The following is a 27,004-nucleotide window of genomic DNA, read 5'->3' as shown; positions in this document are numbered from 1 at the left end:
GATTTCAAACATGTGCCCTAATTTCCTTCTTCAACTTTTCCGTTATAAAGAAAAAATCTCAGCTTCTTCAATGTATCCACATAAGTATAATCATTAAGCCCTGGAACCATTCTTGTAAATCCCTTCTGTACTCTTTACAAAGCCTACACTGCACTCCTAAAGTGTGGTGTCCTGAATTGAACACAATATACTTTGCTGGGTCATGCTGGCTCATTGGTAAACCTAGAAGATGTTAGGTCCTAGAATTTCTGTCTGGATCAGTGGATTCTAGATTGAAGCAACTAAAGTAGCACAAAGGATTGCGGAATTTAAATCATCAATGAGTTGTATCAATAACTATTTTAACTCCACATCCTCCAATCATTAAGACTACTTCAAATCAATTTGTTAAGTGACATTCAAAAAATGCAGACTGATTCATCTGATAGAAACCAAGAAAGGCAAAAAGTATGAAATAAGAAAACAAGCAAAAGTTTTAAATAATAGTTATAGATCAAACCATCCCAGAATTTCCATCTTTTCCTTGAAAAAAATCAAGGGAAGGAAACAGGAATCAATGCAATGGAAAGTTGAGAATAACATTGCTTTAGATTGCAAATACTTGTTATTTAACAGATTCAGCCTTCTTCCAGTCATGAGATCCCTTCTATTGATGCATCTTATTCTTTTAACCAGCAAATCAGCTTCCAAGTAAATGTCAATTTGATAGTTTCAATCACTGCATCACGGAAACCATTGCAGCAACCAATCATGTGAAATTAGCCAATGTAAATAAGACATCAGGTAGCATTCACAGGACTATAATTATGAAGCAAAACATGCCATTTTTGTTTTTGCTCAAGAGTGTTTTTCAGCCCAGTATAAAATGCCGTGTCCAGTTTTGGTCATGTGCTGGGTGAAATACTGAGTTTTTGGAAAAGGTTCAGGATTTGCTGTGTATGAACCATGTGAATGATTCTCTGGAAAACAACTTAATCAGCCAGATAGGCAGAAAGACCCAGATCTGTGTACTTCAGAGCGTACACACCGAGTCATCATGATTGAATCCGTAATGTAACTACAAATTCTTTTAACTGGGGCAGTTAAGAGGAAAGACCAAGTGTGGGGTATATATTTTATAAGGAAGGACAATAATTGGTCCCCAGTCAGTTTTTCTTTTCCGACTGAGCAGATGTTAAAAGGACTGTGTTGCCTGATTATAGAGTGAAAGTTAATTTGTTGTATATCTTCAAGATAGAGCCAGCCTATTACCCAGTTAGGACTAGGATTGCATCATGTTTGTGGTGGATACTAAATAATGTAAGTCATGGTCAATTTAGTCTCTTGGATTACTTTTAATGCCAGGAAGAAAGAAGAGATTTCCACATTTTTCTGATTAGCTTTGGAATTTTGATTACATTTTCCCTCTCCCAGAAGATTGTACCTTATTGTCTGGAGTGTAATGATGTAATGCAAAAGGCATTACAGGTTTATGGAGTAAGCTAACAGATTGGCTACTCTTTTTCCTTCTGTATGTGAATTTAGGAGTATTTTCTCATTAATCTGCTCAGAGCTGCTATTCCATACCTCAGGTGGGACTTGAACACAGGGCTCCTGGCTCAGAAATAGGGACATTGTCACTGTGACACAAGACCCCCATAAAATCTTGCCCTTGTGCGGGAACATGTTATGTTTGGTCACTAGGTTATGCCAAATGGCTGGCTTTTCAAAGGGTTCTTAAATGGTCCCTCCTTAATAGCTACTCTATGGCCTATCGAACAACCTTCCACTGGTAATGACAACACCTGCAGCCAAGGCTGTGCTGCCTAAACCTTCCATTCTAAAAGGGCCTGCCTCTGTGGTACCAGCTGCTTCTGTAGAAAACTCACCTCTCTTCAAGGGCCCTTAGATTTGAGGCACTCTCTTCCTGTGGATGCAGCATTAACGGCCTCTGCCAGTGGTGCCACTGCTGGCTGGATCAGCGTTTATTGCCTATCCCTGGTTTTCTTGAGAAGGTGGTGGTGAGCTGTCTTCTTGAACTATTGCAGCCCATTTAGTGTGTGCAGACGCACAATGCTGTTTGGAAGGGAGTTCCAGGATTTTGACCTGCCACACCGAAGGAATCGTGATGTATTTCCAAGAGATGATGGTGATTGAGTGTTGGTGTTCCCATGTATCTGTTGTCCGTGTCCTTATAGGTCATGGGGGTTGTGGGATTGGAAGCAGTTGTCTGAGCAACCTCATCTCCAGTGTATTTTGTAGATAGTACACAGTACACAGTACACATTACTGCCATTAAGCATTGATGCTGAAGGAAGGAAGTGAATATTTGTGGACATGGTGCCAATCAAATGGGCTGCTCTGTTCTAGATTATGTCAAGCCCCTTGAGTGTTGTTGGAGTTTCATTCATCCTAACAACAGGGAATATTCCATCACACTCTTGACTTGAACTCTGTAAATGGACTTTGGGGAATTCAGAGAAAGTTCTTCACTGCAGGATTCCTTGTTTCTGACTTGTTCTGTAGCCACTATATTATGTGGCTAGTCCTGTTCAGATTCTGGTCAGTGTTAACCTTTCCCCCTGGACATTGATGGTGGGATATTCACTGATGATAATGTCATTGAATATAAAGGGACAATAGTTAGATTCTGTCTTATTGGGAATGGTCATTATATGGCACTTGTGAGGTGCAAATTTATTCGTCTCTTGTCAGCCCAAGCCTCGATTTTGACTATATCTTGTTGCATTTGGGCATGGACTGCTTGAGTGTTTGAGGAATTACTAATGGTGCTGAATATTGTGCAGTCATCAGTGAACATCTTCATTTCTGACCCTATGATGGAGAGAAGGTCATCGATGAAGGAGGTGAAGATGGTTGAGCCAAGGACACTACTCTGAGGAACTTCAGCTGTGATACCCTGATCAACCAGATTCCCATTGACACCAGTTTGCTATGGCTCCTTCAAAGAAGAAAGAACAAAGAAAACTATGCACAGGAAGAGACCCTTTGGCCCACCAAGTCTGCACTGACATATTTGTCAATTCTCTGCCCAAGTCTTCAGCCTATCTGTAACCTGTTGTACCCTCTGGTAGTCCTCCTCACTATCGGCAGTTCCCTCAGTCTTTGTCTCAATTGCAAACTTACAAATAAGACCACCTACATTAACTTTCAAATCATTTATCTATAACAAACAATAGGGGTCCCAGCATTGATTCCTGTGTAACACCACTGTAACAGATCTCCAATTAGAAAAATACCTTTCCACCATTACTCTGTCTTTGCTGACCAAGCAGTTCTGTATCCATCTTACCAGCTCAATATGGATCCCATGTGACTTCACCTTTCATATCAGCCTGCCATGAGGGATTTTGTCAAAGGTGTTGCTAAAGTCCATATAGACAACCACCACCACCCTGCCTTCATCAATTATTTTTGTCACTGTCTTGCGCAAACAATCAAATTTGTGAGACACAACTTCCCCCACACAAAGCCATGCTGTCTATGCAATACTTGGTCAAATTCAGCATTGGCATCAAGGCCAGTCACTCACCTTACTTCTGGAATTCAGCTTCATTGTCCTCATTTGAATCAAGTAATGAAGTCAGGAACTAAGAGGACCAAATCAAACATCAGTGAACAGGATATTGTTAAGCAAATGCTGCATGATAGCACTGTTCATGATCCCTTCCATCACGTTACTATGACCAAGAGTAGATTAATGGGGTGGCAATGGGACAGATTGGATTTGTCGTGCTTTGTGTATGTGGGATATACCCATTAATTTTCTATATTATCAGTTCAGTGCCAATGTTTTAGCTTTCTTGGACCAGCATTGCTAAGGGCACAACAAGTCCTGAAGCATGTCGTCAGCAATGTTCCCAGAATATTGTCAAGGCCCAGAATCTTTGCACTATCCATTGCCTTCATCTTTTTGACATCACATAGAGTGAATTGATTAGATTACTTACAGTATGGAAACAGGTCCTTCGGCCCAACAAGTCCACATCGAAGCACAACCCACCCATACCCCTACATTTATCTCTTACCTAACACAACAGGCAATTTAGCATGGCCAATTCACTTGACCTGCACATCTTTGCACTGTGGGAGGAAACCGGAGCACCCGGAGGAAACCCACCCAGACACGGGGAGAACGTGCAAACTCCACACAGTCAGTCGCCTGAGGCGGGAATTGAACCCGGGTCTCTGGCGCTGTGAGGCAGCAGTGCTAACCACTGTGCCACAGTGCCACCCACATTGAATTGGCTGAAGCCTAGTATCTGTGATGCCAGAGACTTCTGGAGAAGGCTGATTTGGATCATCCACTCAGCACTTCTGGTGAATGTCTAAACTTTTGCAATGGTATGCTGGGCTCCACTATCATCGAGATGGGGGTGTTTGTGGAACTTCCTTCTCCAGTTAGGTGCTTAATATTTCATCACCAATCTTGATTGGATGTGATAGAACTGGATTCTTTTCAGAGTTTAGGTATGATCCATTTGTTCTGAAAATCACTTAACCCTGTCTGTCTATCATTTGCTTCTTATGCTTTTTAGCACACAAGTAATCCTGTTTAATAATTTCACCAGCTTGACATTTTAATTTTAGGCATCTCTAGTGCTGTCCCTATAGTACCTTTCTGCAATCCTTATTGAATCAGAGTTAACCCCTGTCTTGATATTAATTGGAGAGTGATGGATAAGCCAGGCCATGAGGTTGCAGATTATATTTGATAGTATCTTTTAAAATAAATCACTTCAGTGACAGCTCTGCTGGTGCTAATGGTGCACAGCGCTTCATTGATGTCCAGCATTGAGTAGATAAATCTGTTTGAGATCGACCCAATTTTGTGTCACAACATGATAGAGGTATTCTCATGAAGATGGGACTCCATCTTCACAAGGGATGTGTGATGGTCAATCTTACTAATATTATTGTGGACAGATATGTTTGCAGCAGGCAAATTGGTGAGAGTAAGGTCAAGTATTATTCACCGCTGTCAGTTCCCTCACCACCTGCCATAGACCCTGTCTAGCAGCTTTCCTTTAGAACTCAACCTGCTGAATCAGTCGTAGTGCCACCAAGCTACTCTTGGTGATGGACATTGAAACCCCTAACTAAGAACATATTCTGCACCCTTATCAGCCTCAGTGTTTCTTCCAGGTGGGGGTTCAACTTGGAGGAGCATAGATTCAATGGCCAAAGCAATATGGTACATGCTAATCATTCAAGAGATTTCCTTTCCCATGTTTGACCTGAGACTTCATGGGGTCTGCAGTCAATGTTGAAGATTCTCAGGACAACTCCCTCCTGACTTTATACTGCTATGCCTCCATATCTGCTGACCTGTCCTGCCAGTGTGACAGGGCGCACCCAGGGATGGTGATAGTGTTGTCTGGTAGTGTAAGGCATGATTCAGTGAACATAACTATGTCAGGCTGTTTTTAAACCAGTCTATGAAAGAGCTCTCCTAATTTTGTCACACGCCCTCAAAAGTTGGTAAACTGGACTTTGCCATTACAGTTTCCAGTTTGATTACGTTTTTCTTGTTTTGAAGACTTGTTAGTGGCTGATGCTACTGAATAGCATTTTAGACCCTTTCAGAAAGCATTTAAGAGTCAATACATACTGTAAGAGTCACAAAGCAGGAAGTTTTCCTCCTAAAAGGCTAAAAGTGAACCAGATGAGTTTTTATGGCAATCAACATGGTTACATTGTCATACTTAGATTTTTAATTCAAGATTTTTATTGAAGTCAAATTCCATCACATCAAGGTGGGATCAGGTCCGCAGCTCCAGAACAACACCTGGGTCTTTGGTTAATAGTCCAACGACAATACCACTCAGCTATCACCACTGCACCCCAATACAATTATGCCATTGCCACTGTTCGCCATTCCTCCCTTATATATCCAGAAGGTTTGGAGCCCAGAACTGCTCACCATCCTTGGATACGCCCTGTCACACTGGCAAGACAGATCAGCAGATATGGTGGCACATATTGTGGCTCAGTGGTTAGCACTGCTGCCTTACAGCACCAGGGTCCCAGGTTCAATTCCAGCCTTGCGCAACTGTCAGTAGGTCAAGTTTTACACCTTTTCTAGTTGGTGCTTCCACGTACTGAATCAGAAAATTTTCTTCTACACACTTAACAAATTCCTCTCCATGTAAATCCTTAACACTTAACACTATGGCAGTCTCAGTCTGTGTTTGAAAAGTTAAAATCCATGACCATAACCACCAGGGCAGCATGGTGGCTCTGTGCGTAGCACTGCTGCCTCACAGTGCCAGGGACTCCAGGTTCAATTCCAGCCTCTGGCAACTGTCTGTGTGGCGTTTGCACATTCTCCCTGTGTCTGCGTGGGTTTCCCCCGGGTGTTCCAGTTTCCTCCCACAGTCCAAAATGTGCAGGTCAGGTGAATTGGTCATGCTAAATTGCCCGTAGTGTTAGTCAGAGGGAAATGGATCTGGGTGGGTTACTCTTTGGAGGACGGTGTGGACTTGTTGGGCAGAAGGGCCTGTTTCCACACAGTAGGGTATCTAATGTACCTAACTGGGTTTTTGTATAGCTAAAGGATGACTTTTACCCCTAGGTATTAGAGTATATATTAATTATTTGGAAATAATAAATGGTGTTCTGTTAGGTTGTTTGATTTCTACCCTACCTGTTCGGCCCAACAAGTCCACACCGACCCGCCGAAGCGCAACCCACACTTTATTGAAGATGTCCTTGTAGCAACGTACAGAACTCCTCACACAAAGCGTTTTTGGACTCCACTGTTTCTTGCTTCATCCGAGTTAGCAAGTGCCCTCTTGTGTCCTTTTCAGGTGCGAAGTTGATAACCTCATATTTACCTACATTGAAATCCATTTGCCACAACTTTGTCAATTTAATTAACCTATCAAACTTTCTTTGTAATATTACACTGTCATTATGATGGTTTACAATGCTGCCTATGTTTGGCAAATTTGGATATGTATAATGATGGAGTGACATGACATGACCATCAGGAGTCATAAACATCTGCATGTGGCTCTGGATTATATTTACAGCCCCCTCAGGCTTGTTACACAATACACCCTCACACGTAAGTATCTTTTCCTATTCATTTGCACGGATGTCCACCTGCAAACTCTCCTAAACATCTAAGAAGGTCTGAAACAATAACTTAAAATAAACTGTATCTCTTAAGATTGTAATCAAGGCTAGAAATTAGTACTATATGCTTACTCATTTGCATCATTTTTTAAAATTAACTATTTTAATGTAGACATTGGCTCAACACAATCAATCACTCAAGAGTAGAAGGAGGTGTTTAAAATAAGCATAGTATAAAGGGCATCGAAATTTCCAGTCCAATATTTCTTTTTGCTGCTTCTACATGGCCTTTGTAGCCATCTAGTGGTTATTCACATGAAGTAAAGTGCACTTAGGTGGTTAAAAACACATCAGAAAGAATAGATGAGTGTTCTGAAGCTGAATCCTACTCAATAGTACAAAGTGGGTTCTTGTGGTGAAATGGGAGTGGAATTCCCTCTGAGCCAGGAGGTCCAGTTTCAAGTCCCATTTGTTCCAGAATGTGACAGAACACATTTGGGAAGATTAATTAGAAAATGTTCAGAATAGTACAAATCTACTTGTGTTTTCTCATCTAGACAGATTTCAAAAACCTATTGATGCCAGGTATGCGCTCCTTTCTTACAGTCCTTGGGAGAGAGGCTTGAACACTTTGGGTGAGCTGGGCTCTTTTGGCTGACCAGCACTGCATTAGTACCTACAGGTGATTCACTCATCAGGCAGAAGGGGAAAGATGCCTGGCAACTCCTCTAAGAAACCAAGCTGTAATCTCAACAGTAAAAGAGATTGGTGAGGGAGAGACATGGACTGGCAGAGTCCATGCACATTAGGTGAATAAAAACAAATGCTACAGATGCTGGAAAACTGAAACAAGCACGATGGTGGAGAAACTAAGCAGGTCTGGCAGGATCTGTGGATGGTGAAACAGAGTTAATATTTTGAGCCCTGTATGACTCCAACCATTATCTCTATTTCTTTCTCCACAGATACTGCCAGACCTGAATTCTCCAGTATTCTGTTTGTTCCTTACGTTTCATGCATCTACTGGCTCTCCAGAAAATCTGAGGAATAAACAATGACTTGGCTGTTTCTAGACCTGCCCTCAATGCTTCCTCTTTTAAATAAAAAAAACAAATTGGTTAGGCTTCTCCACAGTTGGAACCAATAGGTTTTGCTTAAAATATCAGGCATGCCCTACAATTAATCAGCTCTAATGAACAGTGAGAAGCTGAAATATAAATTCTGTTTCTCTCTGAACAAATGCTGCCAGACATGGTTACTTAGAGTTTAATTTTTATTTCAGATGTCTGCAGTATTTTGGTTGTAAGTCATACTGAAAAAGAGAAACATATGGGCCAATTATGTCAAGCACATAATTAAAGACGTATCAGGAGAAAATGAGTGATAAATGCAGTCCTGCAATTTTTAAAGCATAACCAGTGTCCTATCTGAAAGTGGAATAAAATTACCCCCATTCATTTTTTAAAAAACTTTAGAATCTTTCAGCAAAATACTAAAATTGAACTTACAGTACTGTAAGCTCATGTGACTATAATGATTTTCTAAAACCTTGGTTTTGCAGTGTGTGTGTTTATAAGTAGAATCATGTTAGTAAATACACATTAAAATAAATTAAAACTAATATTATATAATTTTTATGTATTGAAACCATTGTTGCTGAATGAATCAATTATCCCTCTGTAGTACATGGCCAGCTTGATCAATTTTTAATTTCTTTCTGTACGTTGAAGGCTTCTTTAAAATTAATGCAATATTTTCCTGCACAGTGCCTAATCCTTTGAAGCTTTAAAACCAGATTAGTTTGCCAAGGTGAGTAAGTGGGTTATTTACAATTAAATGCTATGGAGTCAGGCAAGATGCAAGGCTCTCTTACAAACATTTAGAATCTCAAAATGTATAAAGCATACACAAAAATACAACAACTCTCATTTCTCCAATGCATATAAACCTCAAAACACCAATGCAAGAGTTGGGCTATTTCCCAAACCTCACTTCTTCTTTTGTTCTTCATTTCTCAGCATCATCCATTTCACTGCCAATGTGATGAGCATCAACTCTCCTGGTGCTCACATTGTTCTGATATCATTGTTTAAACTGCATTTGCCTCCTTCCCGACCATTTCCTTGCCTAACTCTGCACTACTATAATGATTGAATAGTTCAAAACTGCAAACTTAATCTGTAAATCTCATAAGACTTGCATGGTTGATAAATTCCGCTCACTTATTTGTTCAAAACCCACCATTCTCTGGTCTTGAACAGTTTTAAGCACTGAAGCTGAACAAAACGGGAAGTCAACATTATGTCCAAGTGCATAAAAATGCTGAACAGAAAGATCTTTGGCAAAATCTTGCCAATGCTTGTACTAATAAATATATAATGAAGAACCAAAAAAAGCTTCAGTCTCTAAAATGTAATTATGAAATTAAATCAATAACAATTTTCCAATAAAGCATTCCTTTTAAATGATGCTGTTTGCCATAGTGTGCAGCTTTTAAAACTGTTTGTCACAATTTGTATTTCATCTGAGGAATGAGAATATTACACCAAAAGTGCTTCAAGATTAGATTTAGTACAGAGTTTGTTTGTTTCGACTCAATACAAATGTGGTAAAGGCAGGTTCAATTGAGGCATTTAACATGGAATTGATTGTTCCCATTTTAATAATCAATGTGCAAAATTATGGGCAAAAACAAATTATGGGATAGGCATTAAGTAAGAATGCTCAGAGAGCTTGTACAGACACATTGAGACTATTTGACCCATTCTCATTAACAATTAAGTGATTCTGTTCTATTGACATGCTCACTGCTGGCTAATCTTTAACTCACCATTTGTGTGCTCCCAGTTGTAAGATGTGAAATTAAATAAACATTGAGCAAAAAAAACAATTAGCTTCAAAGTTTTAGTGAATGGTATCTGTTGTGATTGTAACAAGGGTAGCCAGGTTAACAGTGTTGAATATGAGTTCCCTGATTGGGGCTGTTAGTCTGGCCCAATCAGGAAGCCCTGGCTGACAGATATAAACAAGTGTGTCAGAGATTCTGTTCACTCTGAGAGCTGCCTCTGAGGGAGCTGCATCAATGTCAAAAACTTTCTTTTTTAAATAAAGGTTGAATTGGTCACGGGATATCGGCCTCTGTGGAGTTATATCAATTATCAGTCCTGGAAGTGAAAAACAGTGTGCCCTGCTTAGTCAAAAGGTATTTTTCTTTGGAAATCAGATCACATCTGCTGATGTTGTAAACACCAAGTGTTCCCAGCCCACAATTATTTTTCACTCAGCATTATCAAAACGACACACTGGCTATTTATATCTTGCCTCAATCTATCAGAAAGAAGTTTAAATGATATTCCCTTGTCACTGGATTGACAACAAAAAAAACCCCTGCTTTTACATTTTCAGACTATGAAGACCCTTCATCATATTGGATAAAACTCAGAAGGAGAAAATGCAACCTATCAAGCTTTCCACAAGAATCCAGCTTGTCCCATTGCCTCCTGCCCTTTCATTATAGTACAGAAATTTAATTCACCTCGAGTATTTATTTAATTGCCTTTGAATGTTAGATCTGGCTCAAACACACTTGAAAGCAAGTGTTTTCCAGTTTCTAACCGTTTGCTGTATCACTAAGATTTCCTCATGCTGGTTCTGGGTATTTTGTGAATCTGTGTCCTCCAGTTCTGAAAATGAGAACAATACTTTCAATCTGCTGTCATATAAACCCTCCTTTTACTTCATCTTATTTTATGTTCTTTCAATAATTAAATAAGAAACTCGTTAAGAATTCCCTTATTCTTTTTTACTCCAGTCTCAGTATCTCAAATCGATCCTCCTGAGCAATATTGTTTCTTCCCAAATTCATAGTGAATCTATGCTGTATGTTCTTCCTGTATTCATTTACTCTAACTTTAATGATATCCTGTTCATTACCTTGTGAAAAATTAATATCCCCTTAAGACAAAAAGGTCTGGCATTTGTATGGTGCCTTTTGTGAACCACAGAGTTTTACAATGAATAGAATACTTGTGAAACATAGTATTGTTGTAGGAAATACAGCAGTTACATTTTATTTAGCAAAGAGATTGATGTTGGTTGAGGGTTAATTATTTGTTCGGGCACTGTGGACAACTCTGTTTGTCCACGTAGAAATATTTATGGTTTATTTTACATCTCCATGAAAGAATAGCCTTAAAATGTTTGAAAAATTGAAATCCAACCCAAACTACAGAGGTGAGCAACAAACTCTTTCAGAAGGAATTTTAGCTATTTTAATAATATATTGATTTAACATGTCTAAACACTTAAAACTATCTTCCAGGTTTACCCCCACCCTGTCTGATTCTCAGGCATGGAGAAACCTGACATTGAAAGGGAGTTGAGAACTGCATAATGCAAAAGGTTCAGTGCCTTTACTACACTGCCCATGGGCTAGGGAAGAGCAGGATTGCTCCCTTATAACAGTAAAACACTGTGCTCTCCCAACTCGATTTCAAGACCTACACTATGCTCGAAGATGCCAGGCTCAGAGACTCCTTACTACCCTACCTCCTCCAGTCACATCACTAAAATTGGAAATTGGACCCTTCCCCTTGATTGATGACAGTGCACCAACCCACAATTACCCCTACCCCACAATTAAGCTCTCCCTACGTCAGAGCTCCCAAAAACAGAGCCTAGGATTTCCACCCTCCCCCAAAAATCGAGACTCCCCAATTTTACAATGGAAGAAGTGATACAAAACCCTTCAACCTCACTGACAAAATCCAGGACCGTCCTTATCAGTGCCTCTGACCCTGTTTATAAATTTTTGTAGCCAACACAAGTACACACATGCACACATGCCAAAATTTGGGCTGATTTTTTTAAACACGCGTCCAGCTTCAAGTAAACTCCATCATTCTAATACCATAAGACATAGAAGTGGAAGTAAGGCCATTGGCCCGTTGAGTACACTCCGACATTCAATCATAGCTGATAGGCATGTCAACGCCACTTACCTGCACTTCCCTGTATCCCTTAATTCCTTGCGAGATTAATAAGTTATCAATCTCTGCCTTGAAGACATTTAATGTCCCGGCCTCCACTAAGCTCCGTGGCAATGAATTCCGCAGGCCCACCACTCTCTGGCTGAAGAAATGTCTCTTCATTTCCATTCTAACTTGACCCCCTCTAAATCTAAGGCTGTGCCCACGGGTCCTAGTCTCCCTGCCTAATGGAAACAACTTCCCAGCGTCCACCCTTTCTAAGCCATGTATTATCTTGTAAGTTTCTATTAGATCTCCCTCAACCTTCTAAACTCTCATGAATACAATCCCAGGATCCATTCGTCGTATGTTAGGCCTACCATTCCAGGGATCATCCGTGTGAATCTCCACTGGACGCATTCTGGTGCCAGTATGCCCTTCCTGAGGTGTGGGGCCCAAAATTGGACACAGTTTTCTAAATGGGGTCTAACCAGAGCTTTATAAAGTCTCAGTAGCACATCACTGCTTTTACGTTCAACCCTCTTGAGATAAATGACAGCATTACATTTGCCTTCTTATCCATGGACCCAACCTGCAAGTTAACCTTTAGAGAATCCTGGACTAGCACTCCCGGATCCCTTTGTACTTTGGATTTATGAATTTTCTCACCATTTAAGAAATAGTCCATGCCTATATTCTTTTTTCCAAAGTGCAAGACCTTACATTTGCTCTCAGTGAATTTCATCAGCCATTTCTTGGACCACTCTCCTAAACTGCCTAAATCTTTCTGCAGCCTGCCCACCTTCTCAGAACTACCTGCCTGTCCACCTAACTTTGGTGAACTTTGCCAGAATGCCCCCAATCCCTTCATCCAGATCATTAATATATAAAATGAGCAGCTGCGGTTCCAGCATTGAACCCTATGGGACATCACTTGTCATTAGTTGCCATTCCAAAAAAGAACTTTTTACCCCAACTCTCTGCCTTCTGTCAGACAGCCAATCCTCAATCCATGCTAACATAGTTATGATTTGCAAGTAACTGCAATACTTTCCACCATTGGGGGGGGCTTATTGAACATGAATAAATAAAATAAAACAAAGAACTGTACATGCTGGAAATCTGAAATAAAAACAGCAAGTGCTGGTGAACTTCATCAAGCCTGGCATCATCTGTGGAGAGAAAATACAGTTAACATTTTAAGATCAGCAACATTTAGAAGGGTTTCTTCAGTTATTTCTGTTTTGTGACATGAGTAATTGTTCATTACTGAATAGGTTAACAAAGAAAATATCCTTATATAGATCAGAAACAAACTCATTAACAGAAGTTGCAACAGTGTGCGGTGGAATACAAATCATTCCTGAGTAAGCCTTAACATTTTCAATCCACATATTTTCAGTCAAATGTATTGATTGTCATGTTGTGGCTTGTTCTGTTTTGCATCAGCTGTAGTGGCTATTTACTAATATTGATTGTTAAAAATGCAGGGTAAAGTGGTACCTGCACTGATGGATGATGGAGGCCATTTTAAACCCATGACATCCAATCCCCTGCATTGAATACATACTATGATTCATAAAATACAAGTGCAGTTGCCTGAATTGGCCAGTGAGTGTCACTTAACACCTGAATTAAGCACGATTCAGGAACTCAACATGCCAGATTAGCGGGACATTTACATTGTATAAAAGTTCAAGGTTTCCATAAAGATTTGTAGCTCAGTTGCCGTGGTTGTGGGTATGTTCGCCGAGCTGAGAAGTTGATTGCCAGACATTTTGTCCGCTGTCTAGGTGACAACTTCATTGCTTTGAAGCCTCCTGTGAATTGCTGCTGTACTGTGTCTTCTGGAATTTATTTGGTTCTGTTCCTGCTGCTTCCGGTTGCTGGTTCCGGTAGTTCATTATTGTGGCTGGTATATCGGGTCTAGGTCAATGTGCTTGTTGATGGAGTCTGTGGATGAGTGCCATGCCTCTAGAAATTCTCTGGCTGTCCTCTGTTTAGCTTGTCCTTAATCGTTGTGTTATCCCAGTCAAATTTGTGGTCCTTATCATCTGTGTGTGTGATTACTAGGGATAGCTAATCATGGCGTTTAGTGGCTAGTTGGTGTTCATGGATGTGGATTGCTAGTAGTCTGCCTGTTTATCCTGTATAGTGTTTTGAGCAGTGTTTGCATCAAATCTTGTAAATTATGAGTCCTGCACGGAAAGGAGAGAAGAAGAACACCTCTACAGAGTCGTCACCAAGAACTGATACCCCCACAACCTCATCTGCAGATGCCTAGCAGACGAACTAGACCCAACACACTAGCCACACTACCTTATATAAAAAATATCTCAGAACTGACAGCCAGATTTCTCCGACCACTTGGATTCATGACAACCCATAAACTGACAGCCACGCTCAGACAACAACTCACCTGAACAAAAGCCCAATACCCATCATGTACCAGACTAATGTAATTTACAAGATTCCGTGCAAAGACTGCATGGAACACTATATAGGACAAACAGGCAGACAACTAACAAATCTTCATCCACGAACACCAACCAGCCAATAAATGCCACAACCAGCTGTCCCTAGTAGCCATCCACAGATGACAAGGACCACAAATTCGACTGGGACAACACAATGATAATAGGATCCAATGAGAAAAGAATGATTGATGCCAGTGAGCCTGGAGTAAATGTTCTTAATTGGAGAGGTGTTTTGCGCTGTCATTGACCTAAAAAGAGCTGAAAAGGTAGGATCTGTCTCGAAAGGTTTCAGAACCACTGTAAGCATCCCAGAATGCACTTGCATTATGATCCATTTCAAATTCACCCTACTATATTTTAGGTAAAGATATAGCTCAGGGAAAGAAAATATGGGTCATTATTTATTCCTTTGTTAATGCTGGACTTGACTATTACAGTGATCTACATTTTTTCCCAGCAAGTCCTGTTTACTTATGATCATTTCACTTGCTGATCAAATCTGCTACCAGATCTGACCAGACCTGAAAAAGGGCAACAAAGTGGCTGAAAAATCTCCAAGTGAGGCAATTCTGAGGGAAAGAAGTTAAAGTTTCAGGTTGTTTACCTTTTAACCAGAAAACATTGCATGTGTTCATCAAGTTTTATCCTCATGTCCTTTTAAGCATACCTTTTTATTTACTGTTTGGGGATAACTATTTTTCAATTTGGATTTCAAATAAAGATAGATAGAGTTTGATCAATTGTATGAATTTTTTAAAAATTAAGCTGCCCAGAAAGTCATTTGGAACAGCGACAAAGTACACCAGTTCAAGAAAGCATGGAGTAATATTTTCCGATCTGTGATAGATAATGTTAGGAACCAGCTTGAAACTTTGTTGAAGTTTGTACTGTGATTTGCTTTCTTCTTTCCTTTAGTATAATAAACTCATGTTTTCTTGTTGAAAAACACTGTCAACCTCATTTGAAGGCATTTCAGTAACCCACTAAAATGTTTTGCAATTTCTATTTCAACAAATGTATGCTTGCAAAATTCAAAATATAATGTCTAACTTTAGATGTGATTCTGAAATTGCATGATATTTTCTAAATAATCAAGATTGTGCTCAGAGTTATGCTGTGAACCAATTCAAGATTGTCATTTGGGCTTGCAGTGTGGTGCAGTAGTACATACTGGGAGCTGCATAGGTTCATACACAGGACCTCTGTTTTGTAGATGGAAAGAACATATACACACATTGCACCTATTTCAAATCAATAAAACAGATGATAGCCATTCTCTGGTTCAATCTCAGGACAGTATCTTTGAATAATTGAAAATAACATAACATAGCCTATCTAAAGTTTTTAAAAACTTAGCTGATGTTTGTCAGTCATCATCTAACTGTTGCATTCACTACAGCAATCCCACAACCAGAGACTGCTTCCGAACTGATCAGTAGTTATTTTTTCTCAAAGGGATATGAGAAATGTTTTTTACTGTTACATGTATTTCTTGCAAATTATGCTGATGAGTGCAAGCCGAAAAGTGTTTGTGAAATGTGTATTTTTATTCAAGTGATGCTGAGATTTTTTTCTGACTTTGAGATCAGAAGATGTCTCTACCTCTTACTGACTGCCTCTCCCTTTTAATTCTTCCAAGGCTTATATTTGATCATGAGTTATTTCATTCTACTCAATGAAAGCATTGACACCAAATGTGGGCATCTTAGTAAATTAAATCTTAAGAAGATACACAAAATCCTTCGTGCAGTTTCTCCTTTTGCAAATAAAACAGCTTTTGAAGGAACAAATTGTTTCCCCCATTCGGGACTTAGCTAGATGTAGAGGGATGACCAGCTCCTTTCTTTTTTATCCACTCCTCATTTAGTCACAAATATTATTGTTCTTCTTTTGCATGCACTATCACATTTTACATCAAACCAGATCGTAATGAAAGAGCCAATTTTGTGATTTCCTTGAATGAAAAGAAGACAAATCTCATTAACAACACCAATAAAAAAGATTACAAAAGAGAACACAAGACATAGGAATAGGAAGAGGTCATTCTCCACATTAAGCATTCTCCCCCATTCAATTGTATCACAACTGATCATCGACATCAATATATTTTTCTCGAACTATTCCCAAGTCCTTTTATGTGAAATTGATATTTAGAAAGCTGTCAATTTCTATTTTAAAAACTAAACTTCTTTGTGGTAGACAATTCTAAAGATTTACAGCTCTCACCTTGATCCTAAGTGGCTTCCCCCTTATTTTCAGATTACATCCCCTGGTTCTGGACTCCTCAACCAAGGGAAGCATCTGAACTGCATCTAACCCATTCAGCATTTGTAGTTTTCAGACAGATCACCTCTCTTTCTTCAAAACTGGAGACAATGCAGTTTCCACAATCTATCTTCATAGGACAGTTCTATTATCCCAGGAAGAAGTCTGGTGAACCTTTGTTGCACTTTCTCTACGACAATCATAACCTTCACAGCTATGGGACTCAGAACGTCACAAGTACTCCAAGTGTAGACTCACCAAGGTTCTATACAATTGACTCAAATTCTCCTACAATAAAGGTTCATATACCAATAGCATTCTACTTGCATGCTGAATCCACAAATTACCTTTCAATGATTTGTTAACAAGAAGATCCAGGTCCCTTTGAACATCTACACTTGCTGACATTATACTATTTAAGAAATCCTCTGTACATCTGTTTTTCCCTGCCAAAACAAATAACCTCATACCTTTCCACATTATATTCCAATATTCTCACCCACACATTAAGTCTGACCAAACCCTTTTGAATTCTCTTTGCATCTTTCTCATGGCCCAAGTACTAACTAGTTGTCTTCTGCAAACTTAGAATTCTTACATTTTATCACCACTTTTAAAATCATGTTAAAATATTGATAGCCAGTGGAACCCAAGTGATGATTCTTACAGTTTTCCACTCGTAAGTATCTGCCAATGCAAGAATAACCTGCCTACTTTTATTATCTCTTTTCTGCCTGTTAGCCAAACCTTACTCTATGCTAACACATTATCTTCTTTCCCATATGTTTTAATCTTGCTTACCAAATTCCTGGTGGGGAGGGGAGCTATCAAAGCAGCATTCTGAAAATCCGAGTACCTGACTCCAACCAAGTTCCCTTTTATCATAAAATATCCTAAAATAAAAACACTCCAACAGGTTCATCGAACACAATTTTCCATTTCCAAATCCAGCTTGCACAGGTCCTACCTGCCTCAAAACCAACTCTCCAGCCCTGTAACATTTTCAACCAATCTTTCAATCCTGTGCTCCCTGGGATATGGTTCTGGATGTAATCCTTTGCTTATTGCTCTTGAGGGTCTGCTTTTTAATTTCCTTCCTAATTTCCTTCCTAATTTCCTAAAATCTATTCAAGGACTTCATTCATCTTCCTACCAATGTTATTGATACCAATGTGATACTTTTGCCTATTTGTCTATCACAGCAGGATGTCCTACAGCTGCTTCCTAACATCCTTCATTCCTGGCACCAGGGAAACAACACATCATCCTCGAGAATGTTCACTACCGTAGAAACACTCGTCTGCCACCTTGACTATGGAATCCCCTGTCACTATTGCTTTTCTGTGCTTTTTCCTCTTCTTCTCTCCTACTCAATTATCTGATGTGTCTTGTTACACTCCCCGAGGAAAGATTGCCCTCACAATTACAATAAGTGGAAGTGTTCCATTACAAGATGGCTCCTGGCATTGGAATTGGCAGCTGCTACAGCAGCGGAGGTGACATTGGACAGGTACGCCCAGCAGTGAAAGGTAGTGTCTGATGATCGGAGATTTTACTGTTGGTAGGGTCTGGCGCTGGCGGTGGCAGAAACGCATCTCAGGGACATTGACGAGATGGGCCCCATGGTGAGAGATGCGACTCTGATGTTGGTGGGTCTGGTGCAGGTGGTGGCGAAGCAGTAGCGGGAATAATCAGCCCAGCAGCCAAAGATGGCCCCAGAAGAATGGCGATTAAATGTTGGTTGGGTTCAGTGTGGAAGGTGAAAAGGCAGTGGAGGATAGATGGTAGTGCAGGGGTTGTTGGCGATGGGCTAGTTCAGGACTTATGGTCTATCTCTCAGATATATCTTTCCTTTTTTTCTTAGTCATAAAGCTATTCAAATTAGTGCTGTATCATGGCAAAAGTGGAGAAGTTTTTCCCTGAATTTTATTGTTTTACTCACTATAAAATACATATGGCAATAAAATCATTCATTCATTCATTCATTCATTCATAGAAGATGGACTCAAGACACTGCTTAGTCTGCCTGGTTCTTTTTGGCTGCCTGACAGCTACCCATTCCCCTCCCCTCTGCCTGTACACCCATAACCTGTGGTGTGACCACCTCCCTAACCATGTTGTCTACACAGTTCTCTGTCTTAGAGATGCACAACAAACCTCTAGCCGCAGCTGAATTTCCCAAGTTTGGATCTCAAGCTTGTGCAGCTAGTGATGCTGTCTGCAGATGCATTTGTTGAGGACAGGTGATAAATCCATGAATTCCTATATCCCATGGATGATCGAGCTGACCTGCCATACCATGACTTTAAAAATTGTTTATTACAAGAAGATTAACTTATTGGTTGCTCACTAACCAGTTTCTTCCCAGAGGCCAAAATAAAAGCCAATTATTGAAGGCTGAAAGGGTAACAAAGGAAAGGGCATAGCCTTTCTTTTAGCTCTTCATTAAATTCCCACTTTACATTGGGAAACACCAAAGCAGCATTGAGATGATTTTTTTTATTCTCTCAAAAACGGCTGACTTCAAACCTCTGAGAATGAATGGCCTTCATCATTTACAGAAAAGCACCTACATTTGGGGATTGGTTAGCTCAGTTGACTAGACAGCAGCAAAAGGTTTAGAATAATGTGATCAATGCAGAGTTTGATCCTTGTTTTAGCTGGGATACTTGGTGCCTGCCTCCACACCCTGCTCCATAATAAAATGTGGCGTTATTATGAGCAGAGGCTGTGGCTCTTTAGTGGCCATTAAAATAATCAAAAATTCTACCTTGAGAAGAATACCTATATTTATCAGCAGCTAGTAATGCTCAGCAAAGCATTACTTTTTTTGTTTAGGCATGTTGGGGTTTCAAGGCATTGATTCCTGAAATTGAACTTTATTGTTATAACCATTCAATTCCAAAACAATGCTCAATTTCATGTTTGAAAAAAAATTTGTCTTTGCAGGTACCTCCATGATGGACAGAGTACATCTGATCCAATACAGCTAAGCAGAATGGTTTTTTCAACTTAAGATGCTTTCCTTTGTTCAAAAAGCTATACTCAATTTCCGCATGGTCCTCCTTCCCAACCCAAATTCATTGCATCAAGATTAAAAAGAAAATATTCTAATTCATTTCCAGTACTTTAGATTTTTGGTTACAGCAGGAAGGTCATCTTGGGTCAAAATTCAATTCTTGACACCTTAGTAGAAATGATTTTAGCCATGGTTATATTTCTCTTCCATTTGCTTCTCACCCTCTTTGTCTTCCTTCCTGTCACAGGCTGGATCAAAGCCGCCTTATGATTAGATTCACAGATCCATTCTGTGGAATTTGAAACCATTTCATGTCAACGTTGAGACTGTGATGCTCAGATTGAACAGTTGATCATTAAAACATAAAGGTACTGGTTGCATCAGCTTATATTTTGTGTTGCATCTCCAGTTTAGTTTTTCGGATCATTATGTAATAAAGTTACTTACACATGGATGCGTTACTCTAAAATCCTTTGCAGGAATGCCAGTTAATATGAGAAGGGAAAAATATTGCACTTAAACATAATTAATATGCTGGCCATACAATTCTAAAGCATTGAGAGTGCAGATTTCTTCTTTGCTGGATGCCAAAACTAATTCATTTGTATGATGTTTTGGCCTTTACTCACTGTGGGATTAGCATCATAAGTGATTAAAAAAGGTAGTAGATAGTTACAGTTGAATATTATCAGCATATGTGTGGGAGTTAACCGGATGCCTACATCCTGATAGTGATGAGAAACATGTTGGTGAGGAAGACAGAACCTTGAGGAACTACAGGGATGACTTTGTGGGAGCTGGAGAAGTCATTGCTGAAAGTTGGTTCACTGTGTTGGGGGTAGATGGGAGTGTAATCCCGTACGGGCAGCCCTACTGCAAAGAAATGGTAAAATGTGTGCTTAACCAATGTCTGACACCTTGTTGTTAGTTATTATTATCCAGTAGGATCTGGCTGCGATACCTGAGGCCATATGGAACTAGCCATCAGATGATAGTAATACGTTAATTGAGAATTGGGTGAGAACTGAGGCTGTTGTGGTGAAGGGGTAGTGTCACTACCTCTGAGTCAGGAGACCTAGGCTCAACTCCCACCTGCAGCAGAAATGTGTCATAATAGGTTGACTAAAAGCAAAGAAATGCAACAAATTGGCTCAAAAGAAAAGAATTGGGTGAGAACTTGGTTGGAAGTGTACATTTGGAGAACCAGTAATCAATGGTCACCAGGAAAGTCCAACCTTCTCAACCTCATCCCTTGCCAAAGGCATGGTGAGTCTCAGGTTAAACCACCACCAGTCCTCTCTCTCTCTAATCAGAGAGATGCCCTATAGTCTTCTGAGGCTATGAGAACTTTACTTAACCTGTGGACTGGTGGTGTAGGTTTTGGAATAAAACTCCGAACAGAAAAGCAAATGCTGGACTCTGTCTAACTGACATTTAACCTGTGATGTTTAACATTGATACACTGTCCAGAGTGGAAATTTATGTAAGGCCTGTAAAGGCTCTTACACTAGCCGTGCAATATGAAGCAAGACATAATGCAGCTTGGCAGAAAGGTGGAGTGATAATCTTGGAGACTTTTAATCTATGTATAGATTGGAAAAATCAGATGTAAAAAAGTAGCCTAGATGAGGAGTATTTTGAGTGGAAGCAACTAAGACAGAATTTTGGAAAAGAAGATATATATTGAGTATGGAGTGACATGTTCAAGCACCTTGGATAATGAGAAGAGAACCAAGGACACAAGGAAAGTGTAAAAATAGCTAAGTCCCCTGGGTTGGATGGGATTTATCCTAGGATTCTCTGGGAAGCCTAAGAGGAGATTGCCAAGCCTTTGGCTTTGATCTTTATGTCATCATTGTCTACAGGAATAGTGCCAGAAGACTGGAGGATAGCAAATGTTGTTCCCTTGTTCAAGAAGGGGAGTAGAGACAGCCTTGGTAATTACAGACCAGTGAACCTTACTTTGGTTGTGGGTAAAGTGTTGGAAAAGTTTATAAGAGATAGGATTTATAATCATCTCAATAGGAATGAGTTGATTAATGTTTTTGTGACGGGTAGGTCATACCTCACAAACATTATTTAAGAAGGTGACCAAACAGGTGGATGAGGGAAAAGCCACTGATGTCGTGTCTATGGATTTACTGAAATAAGGTTTCGCATGGTAGGCTACTGCACAAAATACGAAGGCATGAGATTGAGGGTGATTTAGCGGTTTGGATCAGAAATTGTCTAGCTGAAAGAAGACAGAATATAGTGGTTGATTGGAAATGTTCATCCTGGAGTTCAGTTATTAGGGGTGTACCGCAAGGATCTGTTTTGGGTCCACTGCTGTTTGTCATTTTTATAAACAACCTGGATGAGGGCGTAGAAGGATGGGTTAGTACATTTGCGGACAACACCAAGATCGGTACAGTTGTGGATAGTGCCGAAGGATGTTGTAGGTTACAGAGGGACATAGATAAGCTGCAGAGCTGGGTTGAGAGGTGGCAAATGAAGTTTAATGCAGAAAAGTGTAAGGTGATTCACTTTGGAAGGAGTAACAGGAATGCAGAGTAGTGGGCTAATGGTAAGATTCTTAGTAGTGTGGACAAACAGAGAGATCTCGGTGTCCATAGACACCCTCAAAGATGGATCCCTCAAAGTTGCCATGAAGGTTGACAGGGCTGTTAAGGAGGCATACAGTGTGTTAGCTTTTATTAGTAAAGGGATTGAGCTTTGGAACCATGAGGTCATGTTGCAGCTGTACAAAACTCTGGTGCGGCTGCATTTGGAGTATTGTGTGCAGTTCTGGTCACCACATTATAGGAAGGATTTGGAAGCTTTGGAAACGGTTCAAAGGAGATTTACTAGGATGATGCCTGGTATGGAGGGAAGGTTTTACAAAGAAAGGTTGAGGGACATGAGGCTGTTTTTGTTAGATAGGAGAAGGTTAAGAGGTGACTTGATTGAGACAAGTGTTGGATAGGGTGGATAGTGAGAACCTTTTTCCAAGGATGGTGATGGATAGCACAAGGGTGCATAGCTTCAAATTGTGGGGTGGTAGATATAGGACAGATGTCAGAGGTAATTTCCAAACTCAGACAGTCATAGGGGCGTGGAATGCACTGCCTCCAATAGTTGTAGACTCACCAACTTTAAGAGCATTTAAATGGTCATTGGATAGGCATATGGACGAGAATGGAATGGTATAGGCTAGATGGGCTTCAGATTGGTTTCACAGGGCGGCGTAACATGGAGGGCCAAACGCCTGTACTGTGCTGTAATGTTCTATGAAAAGGGTGGAATTTTTGAGGTCAGGGTTATTAATTGTAGGTTCTGAAGGAGAGAAGGGAGATGCAAAACAGAGGGAGTTGTTACATTTAAAAAAAAGAACTGCTAATGCTGAAAATCTAAAATGAGAACACAAAGTGTTGGAGGAACTCAATAGTTTCAGCATGGAACCGGACCCTTTTGGGCAGATACTTCTGTGGAGAGAGAAATCGATTTAATGTTTCAAGTCGAATGATCCTTCATCAGTTCTGCTGTAGGGTCACTAGACTCAAAACGTTAACTCTGATTTTTTGTCTACAGTTGCGATGAGAAAGTGAGGACTGCAGAGGCTGGAGAACAGCGTCAAAAAGCGTGGCCCTGGAAAAGCACAGAAGGTCAGGCAGCAACCGAGGAGCAGGACATTTGACGTTTAGGGCAACCTCCAGATGGAGCACATTATCCTCTGCCATTTCCACCACCTATAATCAGACCCCACCATCAGTGATTTGTTTCTTTCCCTCCCCACTCCTATTTGTGTTCCGCAGAGACCATTCCCTCCATCACTCCCTCATTATGTCCACGCCACACACTCCCCTCCCCCACCCCACCAAACAACCCACCCTCCACTCCCGGCACCTTCCCTTGTTGCTGCAAGAGGTGTAAAACATCTGCCCACCCCCCCCCCCCCCCCCCCCCCCCCCCACCCCCCCCCCCCTCACCTGCATCCAAGTTCCCAAAGGCCTCTTCCACATCTGGCAGAGATTTTCCTGCACATCCGAACACCTCTTCTATTGTGTCCATTGCTCTCAATGTGATCTCCTCTATGTTGGGGAGACAGGATGCCAACTCATGGAATGTTTCAGGGAATATCTCTGGGACACACACACCAAACAACCCCACACTGCCATGTGACCGACCACTTTAACTCCCCCTCCATACTGCCAAGGACATGCAAGTCAAATCCTCGTCACCTGATGCCTGGAGAAAGAACAGCTTATCTTCTGCCTTGGGACCCTTCAATTACATGGCATCAATGTTGATTTCACCAGTTTCCTCATCTTCCCTCCCCCCACCTCATCCTAAATCGAACCCTCTAACTCAGTGCCACCCTCTTGAACTGACCTACCTATCCAGCTTCCTTTCCACCTATCCACTCTGACTTATCACCATCAGCCCCCACCTGGATCTACCTATCACCTTCCCAGCTACCTTCTTCACAGACCCATCCCCACCCTTCTATTTATCTCTCAGCCCCCTTCCACCCCTCCCCCCCCCCCCCCCCAACACATTCCTGATGAAAGACTTATGCCTGAAACGTCAATTCTTCTGCTCCTCGGACGCTGCCTGACATGCTGTGCTTTTCTAGTGCCATACTTTTCGACCCTGTCTACAATTGTTGCCACGTCTAATGAGTTTCTCTAGATGGAGTTGTTAACAGCGCCATTCATATGTATTTCTGTCCCTTTTCCCCGGTGGGGACATTTGATCTACAGATACTGACAAGGGCTCAGAATTAGGTTTTAATTCCTTTAACAATGATTTCTTTTCCAAGCCCAACAGTGATACATTATTTCTGAGAAGTTAACTAACAGCGTCGGAAATGCTTTTACTGAGGAACTGATCTAATATTTAAGACCATTAGATATTTCTTCTCAAATGCAACACTTCATTTCTCCTGTATTAAAACTCTTCTGGTGCCACACACAATTCCTCAGCTGAGAATGCAAACTTGACAATTAGACACTTAGCCTGTGGCCATGCAGTTTTTCACATGGGGTGGGGAGTCCTGGAGTATTTTAACCTCTTTATTTTGTCTCTTTGTCCTACAGAAAAGCTCCTGGCCTTTTGCCAAGTCCAATACTGCAGCCGCAGAATGCACCACTGAGAATTCACCGTGTGGGAAATCATCAACAACCTCACATTCTAGGCTTTCTATGGCAGCACACAATAGATCCTTAATGAGTTGCACTCCCTTGCTGCCGCCTCTGTTTGATGTGTATTTGCAATAGTTTATTTTAAAAATAGTCTCCATAAAATAGTAGCAATTTGGCTGTATCTGGCAGTTTAAGGGATGTGATCTTTTTCTGCACTTCAACTCCTGAAGAGAATTGTCTCCAGTTATGGTGGCTCAGTGGTTAGCACTGCTGCCTCACAGCGCCAGGGACCCATGTTCAATTCCCGCCTCGGGCAACTGTCTGTGTGGAGTTTGCACATTCTCCCTGTGTCTGTATGGGTGCTCCAGTTTCCTCCCACAGTCCATAGATGAGGTGAATTGGCCAAGCAAAATTGACCATACAGTTAGGTGTGTTAGTCAGGGGTGAATGTAGGGGATTGGGTCTGGATGGGTTGCTCTTTGGAGGGTTAGTGTGGGCTTGTTGAGCCAAAGGGCCTGGTTCCACACTGCAGTGAATCTAATTTTAAAAATTCTGTCAGAAGCATTTTATTCTCAAATATTTTTACATCTTGTGAACATGTGAAGGAGATTCACTTTTGGCAAAGTGTGCATTTCTAGGCTCTCTTCTATGGTTCCAGGTTATCTGATAAATGGGCTCAATTCTACTTCAAAATTTATTGATCACCATAAGGGCATTTGTGAAAACTTTTAAATTGATCTGCACTTAGGCTGACAGGGAGTAGAAATACATTTAAGAATAAATTTTATTGAGCCAATATGCAATCAATCTTAATCTTTTTGCTATCCTGATAAGCTAAATGCAAAAAAAAACTGCATTACAATAGCAAAATAGTAATATTAGTGAATTGCTGAAATATCAATATTTTTAAAAATCCATATTTGTGGTTATTCAGAAATTTTCACTTTAGTAATGATGGTTAAGAATAGCACAGAAGTGGGCACCAGCATTTTTTTTACTGAGCAGACTGACCATCTTGTCCATTGTAAGAGCAGTTAATGATGAATTATTCAGTTTTCTACTGTTTTGTGCTCATTTAAAATAGATATAAAAATATTTAAATAAGTTTATGTAAGAAAAACTGTTAAGTAAAATCTTATAGCTATTGCAGAGACATGGCTGAAGCTGGGCACAGATTGGGATCTGAATATTGAAGAGTGTATGACATTTAGAGAGAATAGATGCTAGAAAAAGTTGATTGGTTCTGTTAACTAATGATGGTATCAGCACAATAGAGAGGGAAGTTCAGGAAACTAGGATTTAGAAGCAGTTTGGGTAGAGTTGCCGCAAAAGAAGTACACTTATGGGCATTCTGTATAGACACGCTAATATTAATTATACAATAGACTGGAGTGAAAAGGAAGACATAATGGAAGCTTGCCAGAAAGATGGAGTGATAATTATGGGGGGTTTTAATCTACATATAAACTGAAAAAAAATGTGAAAAAGTATCCTAAATGAGATGAGAGGTTCTTTGAACAGAATGTCCCGGAGCCAACCAGAAAACAGTTATTCTAGACCTGGTATAATGTGAGACAAGATGAATGACCTTTATCGTAAAGGTTCCCCTAAGTAGCAGAAAGCTGAATTTTACAGCTACTATTAGGCTGCTATTTTAAACTCTATAAGGGCCATGTATTTAAAAAGGAAAGAAATTAATAAAGCGAACATTGGTCCTGTAATTAATATTGAAAACTAAGGAGATTGCAGATGAATTGAACAGGTATATATTTTTGTCACAATGCAGCATGCAGGTAACATCCAGAAATAGCTGTAAATAAGGAAATGAAATGGAGGAAGAAACTGGAGAAAATCACAATCAAAAGAGAAATGGGTACTCGGGAAATTGTTGAAGCTGCAGCTGGCAACATCAGTCTACATCATTGTAGATTTTTAAAAGAAGTATCCAGTAGGATAGTCAGAATGTTTCCACAATGAAAAACCAATAAAAAATAAATGGGTGAAATATATTGATCTGACTCTTTATACCTCAAAATGGAGCTCCAGTATGACCAGTGCATTCAGTTCCAATTA

Source organism: Hemiscyllium ocellatum, chromosome 16 (genome assembly GCF_020745735.1).
Source record: "Hemiscyllium ocellatum isolate sHemOce1 chromosome 16, sHemOce1.pat.X.cur, whole genome shotgun sequence".
Lineage (NCBI taxonomy): Eukaryota > Metazoa > Chordata > Chondrichthyes > Orectolobiformes > Hemiscylliidae > Hemiscyllium > Hemiscyllium ocellatum.
This window is presented reverse-complemented; position numbering follows the sequence as displayed.